The 18,030-nt window shown below is 39.7% G+C and overlaps 1 protein-coding gene across 4 annotated transcripts in view; it reads right to left on the bottom strand.

The window, feature by feature from the left end:
* The window catches only part of gdpd5b (glycerophosphodiester phosphodiesterase domain containing 5b), a 45,199-nt gene extending 33,845 nt beyond the window's left edge, over positions 1 to 11,354 (bottom strand). For 2 of the 4 annotated variants that reach the window (XM_028572161.1, XM_028572185.1), the window contains exon 1: positions 10,906 to 11,353. The gene's annotated coding sequence lies outside the window, so the exon portion shown is untranslated. Of the gene's footprint in view, positions 1 to 6,555; positions 6,668 to 10,905 lie in introns of all 4 variants that reach the window. The other 2 variants (XM_028572169.1, XM_028572178.1) reach the window with 2 other exon arrangements.
* Positions 11,355 to 18,030: the final 6,676 nt, after the last annotated feature.

The raw sequence follows: 18,030 nt of genomic DNA, 5'->3' as shown, positions 1-18,030 counted from the left end.
CACTTTCCGGTGTGGCGTGATATCTGTACGCTTTTTGAGCTATCCGCGTGTATGTCTACGCCCTATTGACAATGAGGACATACGTCATGGTAGCTGGCTGTCATGTAGGGTTGTCAACGAATATTCTAAATTCGATTATATATATATATATTCGAATAGTTTTTAAAAAACGAATTTCGAAGGTGAAAATTAATATTTGAATAAAAAAACAAAAGTGGAAAAAAACGCTTGCGGTAGCAGAGGCTGTCTGGCTGTCTGCTTTGCTAGCGCGCTTGAAAGCCGTTACATACTGGACGCAGCCCAGCTGGCGCGTACAAACATGACTGGCGTGACACCATGAGATCGCCGTGACTATTTATACCTGCGCTGGTGCTCGTGACACTAGCTGCAGTCTTCTCCTGAACAGTGGTGGCGCTAATGAGCAAATGCTACCGACGCTGCCAGGTGAGTTTACTGGGAAACCGAAAATCTGGAGACGTGTTCTAACTGGCCAGGCAAACCTTGTGTGTACGAGCGTGCACACTGTACAAAATAAACGTCCTTCAACTGTTCTGGTAATGCAAGGGGAAACTACGGTCACTAAATAATTCTGTTAAATTAATTCAGAGTGCAACCATAAATAGTATCAGCTCAACACAAGCTATCAACATAATTCTAACCAAACCCTAATATAAAAATCACTCCCATGAGTTAGTGTGGTGGAAGCTGGAAGGCCAAGAATTAATGGACACAGCCTCTAGCCCACAGCATCTGACATTAAGTCCCACCACAAATCACTCTCCAACTGTCCAATCAGCTGTGCCAGTTAGTGACAATTACTGCACATAAGAGGGAAGCTGATTTGTGATAGTGATACAAACATCATCTTTAAGTCATTGGTCCATCGGGTGAGATTGAAACTGAGCAAGAAAAAAAAAATAGGCCTACTCACAGCCTGCTCAAACTTTTCCATCTAAGCAAAGTTCTATTTGTACTATGCATGTCTTCATTGCTTTGGGACACAAATGATCTAGATCTGGCAGAATCAATCACCGCCATTGATTCCACATTGTTAGCGCCACCAAGGGTGCACCTACACAGGAAGGGGTTATGATTAATTCACACAATATTGGAAGATGAAGGCAGGGGATACTGATTAGGTAGCTGCAAGTAAGCAAAAGGCAAGTCAATAAGCACTGACAATGCAGAATAAAGTGCATCTGCACAACAAGCAGGTTGCTTTCATGTTAGGAAAGGTTGATGTCAGTTGAACATTATTCCCAAGGTTCTCATTTTAAACTGGATGCAAGGGGGATTTCTTTTTGAGTAGGCTTTTCCAGATTCAACTACACATGGTTAGCTGGATTTGACAAATTGAGAATGAACTGGCATATACATGTGAAGATGTCTTATTTATTTATCTTTGTAAATATCTCAGTATTGGCAGATAATCAATATTAAAATACTCTGATCCAGCTGGGGCAAAAAGATGATTTGCAGATAAACGGTTACTTTCTCTCATGCAGGTCAGGTGGCTATGGGTGTGGTGTGTCTTTTAACAGATGACAAGGCAATGTGATGAGACACCTTGATGGGTCTTGCCAGCACTACTTCTTTGAAGTCAGCTTGGTAAACCTTGAGAATATTCATTGACAGTTCCTTAAGAATATTCATGAGAATGAATGCAGTTTCATTTCAAAGATGAATGAATGATGAATATTCAGTAACATTACATCCACGTTTCTCTCTCTCTCAAGCTTATGACATCAAGATATCAAAAAAACTAAATCAGTTATTCAACACATACTTGTTGAGAGGAGATTGTGCCACAACTTTCGGGCCTGACAAATGATGATAACGGCTCTTGGGTGTAAATGTCCTTCCTGTGCTCATGATGCTGGACAGGTCATGATTTGCATTTAATGACGACTGACTAAAACTGACAGTTCCATTTATACCAACAATCTTGAGTAAATGTTTTCTCTGTGGCATTAAGAAAGCTTTAGAAAATGCAACATATTAATATAAGCAATAAACAGATAACATAAGGGATATACAGTATATACTGTAGCTCACTGCAGCAAAGAGCAATCAGCAACAAAATATAGTAAAGCTGGTAGGAGGAGTATGGTAGAAGAACATCCAGACAATCTGACACTTTGCTCATCAAAGTGACAGCTCATCAAGCCGAAAAATATGGGTCAAAGATAATCGGAGGAAAAGTTAATCTAATCGCACTCAGTCTCTTCAAATTAGAACATTGACAGTCGGAAGATGAAGTGCCATTACGGTCACTTATTTTCATTATTAGAGCAAAACAAAATGAAATAAATGATTGGAAGAAGAGAAAGAAATCCACCCACTCATTTCACTGTGGACAAAACCACAGGAGGTATAAGTAGGTCAAGTGATATGTGAAGATATTGCTCTCATTTTTCATCCGAAAAAGGTAAAAAGCAATATCTAAAGAGTGGTATTCACCTTATGAAGCCTGCTTTATGAACTAAAGAAAGGTTTGCTGTGAGGTTTGGTGTGTGTGGTCCAAGGTAATTTGATAGAGAAGTGGGCTGGCTTAATGCTGCAGGGACAAAGCAATGTGGATACAGTGAACATAAAGTCATATTAGGAGCTTTGCGGAGCCTTGTTGTTGGAGAGGTTCTTCATCATTGAGGTTGTTGTTTTGGGTACTGCAAATGCTGTGTCTCTCTTAGGCCTCTCCCAGTGTACCATGAAAATAGGAATCTACAGTGTTAGCAACATCTATTAGGTTTCATCCACTATGTATCGAGGCCAAAGGTGGGAGAATTCCTGTGTTTTGGAATATGCCGTAAGGGGACCCCCCCAGACACACGTTTTGGTGAAGAGGTGGAAAGTAAAAAATGTCCCAAATTCACTAAAAAATGCCACTTTGTGGGGTTTTAGCAAAGCAAGGGCACAGCTTCCTGCTGTGATGTGACAGTGCTAACCTCTGATCCACCATGCCACTGTTTAGGCAGCTGATGGTGTGTGGGTTTGAATAATTATCACCTTAAAAACTGGACAACACTGACTCTTGTCAGCTTAATTTATATTTGCACAAAGCACTTTCCTCATCAACTTTAGTACAGCCTGTGATTTTGAATGTCTGGAGGCAAAGTGAAGGGAAGCACTCAGCACAGGAGGTGGATTCCACAAAGAAGAGTGCCAGGCTATGAAGAACTAGTAAGACTGGTGTGTGGGAAGACCAGAGCCAAATGTTATGTTACATTACATGTCATTTAGCTGACACTTTTATCCAAAGCTACATACAATTACTATACATCATAGGGTCACAAGCCTCTGGAGCAACTAAGTGTTAAGTGTCTTGCTCAGGGACACATTGTATCACAGTGGGAATCGAACCCAGGTCTCCCACACTAAAGGCATGCGTCATATCCACTGTGCCATCACAACCGCTATTGTCTATGCCAATGCTGCCCACATATCTTTAATGCTGACAAGAATCCATAAATTAAAGCTACATTTTCTGATGTCACTTGGCAAAATGTTGTTCTACAGCCATGCTAGCATCTCTTTGAGGCTGTACTTAAGCAGTAATTAACATAAGTCATTGAAGCTATATGCTACTATCAGCAATGTTATCATGTTAATTAGGGATGCTAAATTAGATTTTTTTTTTTTTTATGACCGATAGCCGACCCTCATTAACCTACATATGCAGCCACTTTCCTGGAACCGTTTGTGTGTCCAACGCAAGTCTGCAGCTGTCCGCGGAGCCAGAGCGTATATGTCAGACCCTGTCTCCACCGCAGCCACCCACCAGAGAGGCTGTCAACAGTGTGTCTGCCTGGCATACTCTGTGTGTAGGACGGCCGATTTAACCCGCTAGTCCTTATCAATGTAGTGGCATCTGTCACATAGCTCTCCACTGTGAGCACCGTCCCACAGAAAAGACATAGCAGAAGAAAAAAAAAGAGCTTAAAACACAACTTGTTAATTCAAGGTTAGCACTAGTAAGTTAACTTGCAGTTAAGAAATAGATTGTATAGCCTATTTTTCTTTAACATGCAAAAAACTTTGTTGTTTTAATAATGCTTTTAACTGTTTAAATGATAATCAGTCAAAATTCTAATTGTCAGTTAACGGTTGAACGGTTAATCATTAACATCCCTAATGTTGATGCTAAACTGATGTTATGTTTACCATGTTCAGCATCTTAGTTCAGCATATTAGCATGTTAACATTAGCACTAAACACAGTACAGCTGAGGCTTAATGGGAATGTAATTAGTTAGTATAGTTAAGTTAGTCATAAACCTGATTTCAGTCTGGACCAAAGTGTTAGAACAACAAACCGACTGATATTGCCATCCATAGAGCCATGCCACTACAATGGATAAAAAAATGCAAAAGTATTAAGCACCCAACAGTGACGAGTGCAGAGGTGAAAACCAGAGTTTTCTGACATCTCTTCTGTATTTGGTATGTCTGGGAGAGAAAGACAGCCAGGACCAAAGGGCAGGGGGATAAAGGGAGTTTTGGGGGGGAGCGACGGGTTAGAAGATGGGAACTTTGCCTCTTTTGTCAAACCAACTTGAGTGTTGGTGTAGTAACTAGCAGCAGGTGTATGACATCTGGATCCTATATTCAAGCCTTATATGAAGAGGGTTTTTTTTTTAAACAGCCTTTTAATCACACTTTCATTTGGATTTGATGTTCCTTCTGTCTGATTATTAAAGCTTTGATTATGAAAGAGAACAAAGCTTTGCGCTAAAGCCCGTTTTATGGTCCTGCGGCGGCTCCATGCAGAGCTTTCGCCTACGCAAGTGGCCTGATGTTTATACTTGTGCGCTGGTGTGTGCGTCAAGCCGGCATGTGTGTGTGGGGAGTGTAGAGCGAGGGAGAAGTGAGAGAGTGACGGCGATTAGCTTCGGAGCGAGTAGCGACTCTAGAGTCATAGTGAGAGAAACAAAGTGTCTTCCCTGTGTTTTCTGACCACGGTGGGAAATCTGTAGCAGGAAAAGTTAACCCTCTCCTTGAATTTGTGTCGTTTATGGAGGAGAACCAGGAAATGAAGTCAGGGGAAATGCAACGCTACCAAGCCACGGCTGAGCGACACGCGTCGCTGCAACGTGTAGTTACATTTTTTGAGAGGTACACGTCAGGCTACGGCGTGGGGTCCGGCGTAGACACAGAGGGGTCTGCGGGCAGTGCGGGGGTAAGCCGTCAATTCAACGCAGAACCACACAACAGCCTCAATAGCTTCCATGCCTAGCTCACCTGGCGTATTAGCAATTTCAGCCTGTTCCAGCTATCCAAGCAAGCATATCATTGTTAATTCACCAAACTGTTCATAAAAACATCCAGGAATTAAGTAATGACAGAGACAAACACAGGCAGATATTGTTTACTTATCCTATAAAGTTAATGGTCCATTTTACATCTACAAAATGCATATTGTGTGAAAGAGAGTAAGAGCAACACATTATAAGTACAACAACCACTTGTCATAGCTCTTCAGCCTACTTAAAATGCTGTTCAACAAAGACTCCAATTACTTTTTAACAGTCCCCCCATAGAGTTGAAACCACAGTATTTCATTCAACAAATGTTTCTGCTTTCACAGCTGCTTTTGCCATAAAATGCCAGTCAACAGAGAGGGGGGCTGTGGGGCCCCTGACCAGTCGAAATCACTGTAGCAATCAATCGCTGAGAATTGCTTTCTTTCAACAGTAGAGACGAGTATGTTTCAATGGAGGCAGAAAGCAGTCCGATTTTCAGGTGATTTAAATCAGTTCTTTGTGCTGCAAAGTTATAGTACTCGGTGAAATCAGTGACCGATTACTTCAGATGGGACGAAAACTGTGTGTATGCCACTTTATTGCACACATTATTGTATCATAGTGCCATAGGGACAGAACATTTTGGAACTACTTTATACGTCACCGTTTCAACCTGGAGCAATGCTTCCTAAATGAATTTGCTGTGAACTAATGTTCCCTGCTTTCTGCTGTGAGGCCTGAATAAATATAAAGCAATGGCAGAAAGGTATATGGACCCCTCCTGGCCTGTCTGCCTGTTCGGGTAAAGAGAAAGCATTCTGGGGCTGGTTCCGTATCACAGGTGATACTGTAGTGCTGATACTGTGGCCTGGAAAGCAAACAGCTGACAAAGACATCCGTGGCATGCAGAGACATGGTGGGAACCATTGTTGTACTGTGTTTGGCAAATGGACAACTCCATTGGCCCAGTTCACTCCGGCCTCCTCAGTCTGACTGTTGTGGGTGGACTAGTATGTTTTATCAAGGTGCCATCTGCAAGTCTACATGAGGGCTCTTCACAACCATCTGTGTGTTGACATCACACCGAGTTCTGTCCTCTACGGTGACTGGTGCCTGAGCCTGGGAGGCAGGGCCAGACAAGCAGGTGCTACTATGGTGAACTTGGCTTTCTGAGAGGGAAACAGAGCTTTCTCCTTATACAAATGTTTGGCTTCTTTAATTCTATTACAGGGATGATTACATAAAGGCCACACAACTATAGAAATAGTAAATACAAGTACAGTATATGTCGGAAATAAGTCAGAATATTAAATCACCTGAAAATCAATTTTCTTTCTCCAGTAAAGAGGATTAGGTGAACCTTAAACACGTCTCACAAAAAGGGGTGATGTAGGTGAAAGGATGGGTCTCAAATGGTGGGAAAATCCCCTAGAATGAAAGAAAAACAAGCAGACTTGTTATCTAGTCAAGTAGGTATTCTACCGTTTTTTCAAAACAGAGCCTCAGCTTTGCCAAAATAACTGTGCACCTTCCAGTTTGTCTGAGCCTTGGACTTGAAGAGAGCTCAAGTTGCAAACTAGCAAAGACAGCGGACCAAAGACTCCTTTGTTCCCATCATAGACTGAAAGGTTCCTATGGAGGGTTAAATTAATAGCAATTAGCCTTGGGAATGTTACCTGTACCAATAAAGGTGAGGCAGAGAAACTCAAAGTTTTCTAAATTTTCTTTAACTTTTATTGTGGGCTCCTATTTGAAACCACAGTGCTTCACGTAGTGTCCTCACACAGATTGCATGTACACTGCTGAACTTGTCCATTTGACAGGATCTGCTACGCATTGCAAATATCAAACATGTTTGACACAGAGGGGTACTTTTTGGGAACAGCAGGGCTCCAATCTTCTCGGAGCAGGGTGGAAATAATGCTTTGCAAAATGTAAAAATATTACAAATATTCCAACTATTCTACTTTTGTTGTCTGGAAGTGTCACAAACAAGTTGTGTCTGTACTCTGTAAATGTGAGCAAACCCTTATTTAAACTCGCAATTCTGTAGTACAGTGTAAAAGACCATTTCAGGAAGCGTTGCACTGAAAGGAACTCTGTCAGTGTATGCCGAGCAGTTAGACTCCAATTGTTGCTAGCATGCTCCATTATGTTTATATTAACCAGAGATGGGAAGTAACGAAGTACAAATACTTAATTACTGTACTCAAGTAGATTTTTCAGATATTTTTACTTTACTTTAGGCTACTATTTACTTTTGTGGCGACTTTTTACTTTTACTCCTTACATTTTAAGGAAAATAGGTTGCAGTAAAGTAGCGGTGTGACGTACAGTACTGTGGAAATTATAGTCTTTGACTAAGTCAAGGCTGTTGATTTTCCATGATTTTCAATATTCTAACAATATTTAAATCCAATTTAGTTACCCATTACTTTTGCATTAAATGTTTGCTTTTGCTTCAGCAAGTAGAACCACGTGGAAATCCGATTTTTATTTGATGTGGGTGCTACAAATTAATAGCAAGCGCTTTCAGAGCGTGCAAACTGTTGGTAAAGGTTCATTGGGCCTCATTCACCAATATCTTCCTAAGTTTCCTAAATATGTTCTTAAGAAAGTCCCTAAGAAAAGTCTACATCTGATTCATGACGTGTTCTCAAACAGCAGAATTGTTCGCAGGTGTGTTCTTAGAATGATGAATCCCAATGTCTTCGTAAATTGAAAGCTCGTGCCCGTTGCTCCTATTTAGCATAGAGTATAATGACCCCGTTAATTCCCATAACAGAGCGTGAGATGGCAGGGCTGTCGGGTGCACACTTAAGAGAAATGTCAAAAAGACGTGGCAAAGACGGTGGAGGCCTCGACTCCAAAAGAAAGAAAAACTTTAGTAATTCTGAAGTGGAGGTACTGCTGCAAGAAGTTAACGAAATACTACTGCTTAGTACTACATACTAAGCAGAAAATAAAACTGATGCACAGAATGCAGTTACTCATGCAGTGAACGCTGTATCTGGAGAAAGGCGCGGAACCGATGAAGTAGAATAGAAATGGTTTGATCTGAAATCTGAGGCAAAAAAATAATTACTTCAAAACATAGAAGATACTCTTGGCGTATAAATAGCAAGATCAATCACTTCTTATTGGAGGGCAGGGTTCCCCGTTGACATAATTGATGTTAATTGAAGGCAAAGTAAGGCAAGTTTATTTATATAGGCCTAGCACAATTCATACACAATGACAATTCAAAGTGCTTTACAAATGAGCAGTAGTGTGTATTTATTAAAACAAACAAACGTATAATTATGTGTAAAATAATGAAAATAATTAGCTACAAAATGGAGAGAAATTTAAAATTTTAGAACGGACGAAAAGGTATAGCGATTTGTTTTGCGCAAACGTGTCAGCTCTAAATTGTGCATAAGAGTGCTCTTGAGTGTGCGTAGATTCTGTTCTTACCTAAGAACAAATCCCAAATAAGAAAACATTGGTGAATGCCAGAATCTTCGTGAAAACTGCGTAAGTGGGGTTTAAGAACACATATGTTCTTAAGAACGTTTGGTGAATGAGGCCCACTATCCTTACCAGATAGGCAAAGAAGATGAGTGTGTGTGAGTGTGAGAAAGACAGAGACCGAGAGGACTGGACTTGACCTCACTGCTACAGGGCATTCAATTATAACAGGTGATTTTTTACAAGTCAGACTCACTCGCACTCCCTCTTGATAATTCTGCACAGCTTTGATGGATCTTACATACGAATACTTTCGGTATGAAGCTAGCAAATATCCTACAGGATATTACTGTTGTAGGATGGGTATGTTTCTTGTCTTGGAAGCAGCTATTTAAGGATGCAGTACATAAACATAATTACACAGTGGCAGTTATATTATAAGCACTACTGTCTACACAGTGCAACTCTACATGTCTAATCAGCAGTAACATGCATGAAACTAGATAAAAAAACAAATTAATGGTCTAAAAAATCTACAATGCATCTACAAAACGGTGTTTAAAAGAGTCCGTAACCAGTAAGTGGATTACTGCTGTGAACACAGCACCACATTCCTCCCTGTTCTGACCTATTATATCTCCCTCTATTTTCCACTTATTCATCTAAAATAACATTTTTGGGGTGATCTTTAAAGCACTTTTCAGCATGGCTGCCACACCTTACCTAACCCTATCCCACTCAAATCGAAGCACTTTTGAAGAACTGTAGAAATGTATACATTACATCACAGTTCTTGCAGCTAACCCCAACATGTCTATCAACGTATAATTTTGTCAAAGTCTTTTAGCTAAAACTGGAGCAATCTGAATGTCCGGAGTGAGGTTTATGCCTCACTTACGATGGAGAAGCATACAGTACTGTACGAGCCAAAGAGAAGCTCAAAAACATGGCATTCAACACACTCCATTCCAAAGCCCTTCAATCCATTTATAGATGTTGTAAAAGAGCAAAAAAAAAAAAAAGAAACAGCCTTGCATAGACACATCTAAAGTCTTGACACGTTCTGAGTCATCCGTATATTAAAACCAAACAGGTTCTTATCCCTTTAAAAGTAAGTATTGGCATGCTTAGAGGATTCAAATACATGTCATCTGTTAACTGGAAGCTTTACCAAAAGCAAATAAGCATTACTGGAGTTAAGAAATGACTGATAGGGAAGTGGTAACACAGTCAAAGTACCTGTAATGTACATGTATATGAAAGCATGTTTTGTGTTTTGTTGAGAGATGCTTATATCTGTATTTTGTGTTGTCTTTGTAAACCTGCGGAACGGACAGAGTCCAAAACAAATTTCCCTTCGGGGACAATAAACTATATCTTATCAAAGGATCGATGTACCAAATGGGTCCTTCCCAATGGCCAGTTTTAAAATGATAAAAGTCCTACATGTTTGCTAGATTACTAGATTAAACTACCTCTGATGAAGTGCTACATAACATAATAAAGTAGGTTAAGCCTATGCTCTGCACAAGAAGAAATATTTCTTGAAATACCAACATACCAGTAACAACCCAATGACAAAAGAAAAATTAATGGCGTCATGAATTATGCAAGTAAGTGGGAAGACTGGTGTATACTGTGCATATGAATGAAGGAGTCAACATTAAGCCTCTGTAGCTTGCATGTTGCCGCTACACGTGCATTCATTATTATGTAGTAGACATAACTGATTTAGGGGGGTGAATCAATCCATACTTTCACCAAAAGGTAAACCCTAGCTTTCATAGGATACAACATAATAGGCGTGTCCCATATGTCTTTGGGTGCACATGAGACCACCAGCGAGCAGTGGGATAAGTAGCTACTGTGATGTGTAAAAAGTAAAACCCTATACAGTCAATGGTAAAAATACATAACGTTAGCTACTAAATAGGAATAAGTGAGAATGCCAAAAGAGAAAGTGTTAGCTTGTAGCGTGTAATTGTAGGCACGTTACAGTAATGTTAGCTAATGTTATCATGGTAAAAACTCTCACTAACATGTTTTAACATATATAAATGAGGTAGCTAGGCTATGTAACTGCAAAAAAAAAATGTTTTGAAGAAATAAAACAGTCACACGTTACACGTGTTGCTATAAAACTAGCTAACCCACAGGTAAATGTGACAAACACCGCAAACAAAATACCGTTACACACTCACCCGTTACACACTCACCTGTCTGAGGTCTGTTACCACTTTTCTTTGATTTCAGAGTTAGCTTTGCGTCACACGGTAAAGTTGAGGCTTTTTTTTTCCCTTTCTCTCCAGTGAAATGCCTCCCCCGAGAGTCAAACGGGAACAACCCTTGTCAAAGGTAACGTGTGAGAGGTGGGTGGTCGGTAACGTAAATGCTGACAGAGACGAAGTTTTACATCGAAAACAAAGGAGAAAGGAGCAGGGTGAGTACGGACGGTATCAGTGGCTTGGGTCTAGCTATTTTCAGTTACTCCGTCCTCTGTGTTTTTTCGTCCCATCTGTAGATGAAGCGTGCCTCCTCGTCTCCGTGTAGGCAGCGATACATAAACCGACAGGGTAACTCAATGTAGTTTACTGAATGAATGGTGGGAGGAGTGTGTCGGTCTTTTTTTATTTCCAGCCCCCTTGTACAGTGAGAGCGTCACCGAGCTGACTTTACTGCGCGTTCAGGTCACAGCGAAAGTAACCGTTGTTCGATTTACTGTCTCGTTGTTCTACCCTAAACCCGTTGACGCCGTTTTAATTTAGTGGAATTACCAACATGTAGGCTACATTAAATGATGTTTATGAGGTTTCCAATGTCATTGTCCTAATTTCTTGTCAGTTAACACCATATAGTTAGAGAAATCGAAGCCAACTTCCATCGTGTTTCCCTGGTCGACTGATCGTGCGTAAGCAAAACTTCCTATGTGACTTGAACGCAACAACGCGCAAATATAATTTAAGCCAAAAAAGGCATTTTATCAATCTGTTTATTTTACCAGCATACCTATAATACACTTAGATGATAATGAGAGACAATAAAGACTATGCAGCTTTGCTTGTTGACACATGACAGAGGTCATGAACAGTGATGTCTGCTCGGAGTTGGAGTGTTTGGTCATTCCATATACACACCAAACAGAGCAGTTCTACCTCTGTCAAACCAATATTTTTATCAGTTCTGTTTTTCAGCTTTTTATTTGCTCTAAAAAATAAGGGTTTTTCTTTTTAGTCAGATTACTCATTTGTATTGCATGTATTAATATCCTTAAATTATGTGATCATTGTACACTGTAGCAAGGGGTGAGGTCTAATTTTCAAATAAGTCTCATTCATCCACCAGGCAAATAGGAAATGAAACAATCAAACCACCAAAAAGTCACAGCCACTCCACACTCAAATGTTTTTTTCCAGGTTTAGACTTTGTCACCTTCGCTCATATTGACACATACCAGATGACTGATTAAACAAAACTGATTTATTGATTTTTGTCACAAGAACACCTTCTGCAGTCATTATCAGCAACAACATGTAATGTCAGGACAGGAGTACCTCATAATCAACTAATTGAGACACACTGTGACACATGACCTATATTCATTCATTCATTGTTTAATTACAATGACTCTAGTTTGAACAGATTTTCCTGCGGAACCATAACATCAGAGATCATTATCCAAAAGCTAGAAACCTAGCAGAGTGGTCCACAGCCCACTCCCTCAACTGCACACATTAAAGTGCATTTGTTATGTGGTGATATGTTTAGTTAACTGTTTATTTCTCATGTTCCCATTATCGTTGTTATTATGTATCATGTAGGATAACTATGTAAGTTGCTGCTGTGTTTCTCTGCACCAAAGCTACATCGAGAAATTCCAATTATTTACTGTACGAGAGACAATAAATACTGGACGTGGAACTTATTCAGACTGTGTTGATCGTCCTAGTCATGGCAGGTAGTCAGCTGGTCTCGGGTGTGTGAAATGACTTATCAGTTGGTACAGTGTTTGAAGCATTCAACCATTATCAGATCAGTTGCATTTAAGTGGTTAGCCTGCACATTTCTATGTCAAGTGGAGTAGGATGTGTGGTTAAAAGGAGTAAAAGATCAGATTTATCACCAAGGAAATAGTCAGTGTAGTGCTGTTGCTAGATAGACTAGCATCACTGTGATGGAAATTAAGAGTTTATGTACGTTTGTGTGCATGCATGTGTGTCTTTCTTAAGATGTGTTGCATAAGACTATATTCAGATCAAACAGCACTTCAACTACCACTTAATTCTCTCCATGAGCATCTATCGCTACACGTGGGGAAGCTAGGGAAATGATCCTCTTTAGAGATGATTTCCTGTGGCATATCCTAGTTTGATGTGGCAGAGTTGGGCTTCCCTGCTTCTCTCTCCACAGGTAGGCGTTAAGTCAGCAGCTCCAGCTGCTGCGCTTTGTTATGATATTCACCTATTTTAAAATGCCAACCAGAATCCACAGGCAGGAAGGGTAGGACGGCTGGTAGGGGTCTCCTCTGCAGGTGGTGTTACAGCAGGGTAAAGAGTTTGTGACTGTTACCATTTGAAAGGGCACAGAACGTGACTGGTAGAAAGAGGGGGAACAAAAATGGAATAATGAGAATAGCAAGGCAGACACTTGTGGACTGTATCGTTGAAATGACTTTGAAGGTCTGCTGGAATTTCACAGCAAGTTACGATTTATTCTAAGGCTTCACTGCGTCAAGTCTGTGGGGGATCTGAAACAGCATTGACTTAACATAATTCTCTATATCTGCCAAATTAAAGACATCTACTCAAATATCTACTCAATATATGTGACAGCTATCCCACAGGTAGAGACAAATGCTGATGTCAGGAGCCGTCCCACATTCGCTGAACTTGTTTCTGTGTATTTTGAGTACAATTTTGTTCAATTTTGCCACACTGGAAATATGAAAACAGAGACATGTGTCAGTGGTCCCGGAACAGAAAGTGAACTAGAACTCCTCTTATTGACTATCAACAGATATCTTCTCTGGCCAAGGGGGTGTACTTTATTTGGTTTCTTTGTACCCCATCTAGTGGTTGTTTGTCCATAATACAATTCATTAGCAAATAAAATAGCTACAGTACAGTGTCTGGCAAACCATTACAGATTGTTTCCACTGGTTCTTTTAATTCTGTTGACATTCAGAGTTTATATCCTAAAATCCTAAGGGTTTTTTGTGTGTCTTTAGTTTGTGTGCAAACATTCTTCTTCTTGCTTTTTTTCTTAAGCACATAGTTATGTAGATAATGGGAGATTAAACAAAAGTCCATCAAGAAAAGTTACATTAATAACATCTCAAGAGTAAAAGAAAGAATACAAACTTGTTTGACCTCAATTAAGACTTTAATTAAAGAAAACTTTAATGGCTTTGGAGGAAGCTTTCAAACTTTTCCCAGCAGGGGGCATCTTCTGTCAGTATTTAATCCATTAAAAAAGATTCACCTGAGTGGAGCTGCCCCGTCATCATGAACTTGGACTGAAATAGACTGTTACTCTGTAAAACTGACAAAAAGTTCTGTTGATGTTTTTTTTAATTATATAATTTGTACTTTCATTCAATAAAGATTTTAAACTTGGTCTACATGGCCAGCTTGGTAATTTTGATGGAATATTAATTTGCCCCAAAAAGTAATTAATTTGATATTTTGAATACATTTTAAATCAGACAGATGGGTATCAATGTTAGTCACTTAATCTTTCATTATAAATGAACTTAACTGTTTAGCGACAGTTGTACGATGATAATACTGTTTTGCAATAATTATCCTAAAAATGTACAGTACAGGCCAAAAGTTTGGACACACCTTCTCATTCAATGTGTCTCTTTATTTTCATGACTATTTACATTGTAGATTCTCACTGCAGGCATCAAAACTATGAATGAACACATATGGAATTATGTACTTAACAAAAAAGTGTGAAATAACTGAAAACATGTCTTATATTTTAGATTCTTCAAAGTAGCCACCCTTTGCTTTTTTTGATAACTCTGCAAACCCTTGGTGTTCTCTCAATGAGCTTCATGAGGTAGTCACCTGAAATGGTTTTCACTTCACAGGTGTGCCTTGTCAGGGTTAATTAGTGACATTTTTTCCCTTATTAATAAAAAAGCAAACGGTGGCTACTCTAAAGAATCTAAAATATAAGACATGTTTTCAGTTATTTCACACTTTTTTTGTTAAGTACATAATTCCATATGTGTTCATTCATAGTGTTGATGCCTTCAGGGAGAATCTACAATGTAAATAGTCATGAAAATAAAAAGGAAACGCATTGAATGAGAAGGTGTGTCCAAACTTTTGGCCTGTACTGTATATTAGTGTGCAATATTGTTAAAATTGAAAAGGAAATACTCCTTGAAAAAGTAACAGGTTTGTTATGCAGTTACTACAAAGTCCATGTCTTCAAATCCGTGACTTTCATTTTGACTACTGGAGTCGGTGTGTTTTGTTGAAAGAGCAAGTGGTCTTAACTCTCCAGTTCATAACAAAAAAGCATTAAGAATATCTCAACATATCAAACATTGCATTCCAATAAGCGTCTTTACTGCCATCTAATGTGAGTCTGGTTTAGATTGACAGTGCACTACAAACTGTATATGATCCAGCAGCTCGCTGCACTCATACACACTAAACCTCAGAAAGTTACATCATTCAGCAAAGCTGAAACATTTCTCAGGTCTTGCGTCATGGTCCTCTTGGCGGCTTTGCTCCGCTTCCTTCTGTGACGTGGGTAATTTCCTCAGTGTGCCAGTATGACATGACTACAACCAATGCTGATAGATGCATATCATCTATAAAACTTTTGAAAACTTTTTAGTAATTAACAAAAACTTGTTTGTCCCTTAAGGTAAATACATTTAGTTTGTCTAAGAGAATACTTACTTAATACAAACTATCTCCAATACACCTTGGGAGAGTGTAGCATTGGAATCAGGAAATAACAATACCCCATCTGGAAAGTTTATTAGAGAGGAAAACAAACACTGATCCGTCTGGAAGAGATAAACAGAAAGAGAGCCGCTTAGAAACCCCCTAAACAGTTGCAACTGTTTACTAAAATCCTGTTAGTCTTTTTGTTTAAAGGACTAAAACAGATGGTAAAACAGGAGAGTGACTCCTTTGTTTGTTCACAACCCCCAACTTTAACTACAATGCAACTGCATGATCAACATGTATGCATGCATGTATAACTTGATAATAAGCTAAGACTTACATGATTACCTAACCTTCCCCAATTCTACTTCTTAAATATTGATGATCCTGTTTGTGCAAATGATGGTATTCTGTCAACATAGACATGATTTATGATTGAAATCCAAATGTATGGACTGAAAATGAACTGATAACCTGCAAGCAAAAACCTTACTGATTGCTCTTTTAGCAATACTAAGAGAGACACAAGTGATGATGCAACTGACCATGATTGGTGCTGAGGTTAGTGTCATGACGTCCAGATGTTGAATGGGCTGCAGTTATGTGAGAGTCGCTCGACCCTCTGAGGTCTGTTATTACTGCTCTTGCATCAGATTTTGTCTGTCGAAAAAGAAATCGGAAACATGTCTGCACTTTACGTATTGTCATTCAAAGGAACCTTCTGACTATCTTGGTTGGCGGTGAAACATTGCATAATTTAGTGTTGTGCCTATAGCTTTTAAATCATTTCCTTTCCATATGTTCCATGTGGTGATGCTTTGGAAAAGTACTGAAGGCTTCTTTATGCTCACACAGACTCATATGCAGTATATATTTAGGCATTATAAAAGAGGTACTGTGAGTGGAACAACATTAAGAGGTAACACTCACCCTCCATCCTGGATGAGCCCTTCAACACCCCTTTTGTTTGTATAGAAAAACCTAGAAGTTATCCTCACTCTGCTCATGCTGAGGAATTTCAGTGTAAACTGTTAACTCCAGGGCTTCTTCCGAATGACAAACATCCTCCGAGGGGAGGAAAGGGGCTGCAGTCCTACTCTTGTGTCAATTATTTTAAGTAGAAATTGTTAGGTGGGTTCACTGTCCCCAAAATGTGAATAATGTAATATTTGAAATTAGACAAGAGGGTTGTGTGAGTGAGGATTTGAGGAGGACATTTTTTTTCCTTCCTCAAACTCTCATAGAACTTTCTGGATGCCTGTCCCAACATGTCACTAAAAGAATACAAGCCACTCATCAGTTGGAGTGTGAGGACAGTTTGCAGAAGGATGCAAAAGAGTGGGATTTGGGAGAATTGGGGGATAAAGATGGATGGAATTCCTCTGGTTGGAAAATAGTTTGTGTCAGACAGCACGAGCAATACTTATAGGCTACTGTATGTGATGCAGAGTGATCATTTATCTATCAAATGTCTCTGTCCTTCTGTATTGGATTTTACAGAAATGGAAATGTTTAACGTTGATATGATAAGGCAGTGATAAGCCTGTGATCTGTCTGGCCGTGCTGCCACACACCGACCACTTAGTGGGCTACATTATGAGATTGGAGAATGCTTTCTACGAACATGCTCAGACATACTAGACTGAACAGCTTTACACAGAAAGTGGAAAGTATGTACGACCCTTTACACAAGTTACTTATTCTGTTTAGTTTGTTCTGGTCAGGACACGGCAGATTTTACGACGAGTGCTCCTCCTCAACACCCAAATCCTCCCAGCACCCTACAATCAGCAGCTGTGGTGGATAGACGTGGCACTGTGATGGTGGGGGAAGGGCTGGAGATCTTCTGTTAAGAATGAATACTGCTGAGGAAAGCTTTTAAAGTTTGGAAATTTCCATATGGAATTAGACGTCTTTGTAACAAAGTTAAAATACATGAAATGACTGCTTTTCTTCTGTGAGCATTTGCAAAGAATGTGCCCGTTCACTGTCTTGTCTTGCCTGTTGAGATTGCAGAAGAGTGGTGCCCCATAGAGGCTCACACACTCAAATTTACAACAACTGCAAAAACAGTGTTTACATGCCACATATTTTAATGCATAAGAATAATTCAGTTCATATTAAAACACAATCTTTTACATGTGATGAAACTAGTGTTAGAGATTGAGTCAGCAAGCAGCGTTAGACCCTAGAGGCTGAGGACTATTTCTGTTCACAAGCAGCTAAGTCTGACCCAGAATCAGATTTTCTCTGGGTTTCTGTCTGCGGCCACAGGAGGAAAAGTTTCAAAGCTGAGCCCTGACCAGTGTTGAGGAGGTAACTTTATCCAACTCCTTTCATTCCAGCCTGTGGCTTCAAGGGGGACGTCCCAGTTCCCAGCTTCCTGAGGAACAATACACCCTCATCTGAATATCCCATTCCCCCTTCTAG

The sequence above is a fragment of the Perca flavescens genome, chromosome 3, assembly GCF_004354835.1.
Source record: "Perca flavescens isolate YP-PL-M2 chromosome 3, PFLA_1.0, whole genome shotgun sequence".
NCBI lineage: Eukaryota > Metazoa > Chordata > Actinopteri > Perciformes > Percidae > Perca > Perca flavescens.
The sequence above is the reverse complement of the archived record's forward strand: the minus strand, read 5'-3'. Positions and strand labels throughout refer to the sequence as shown.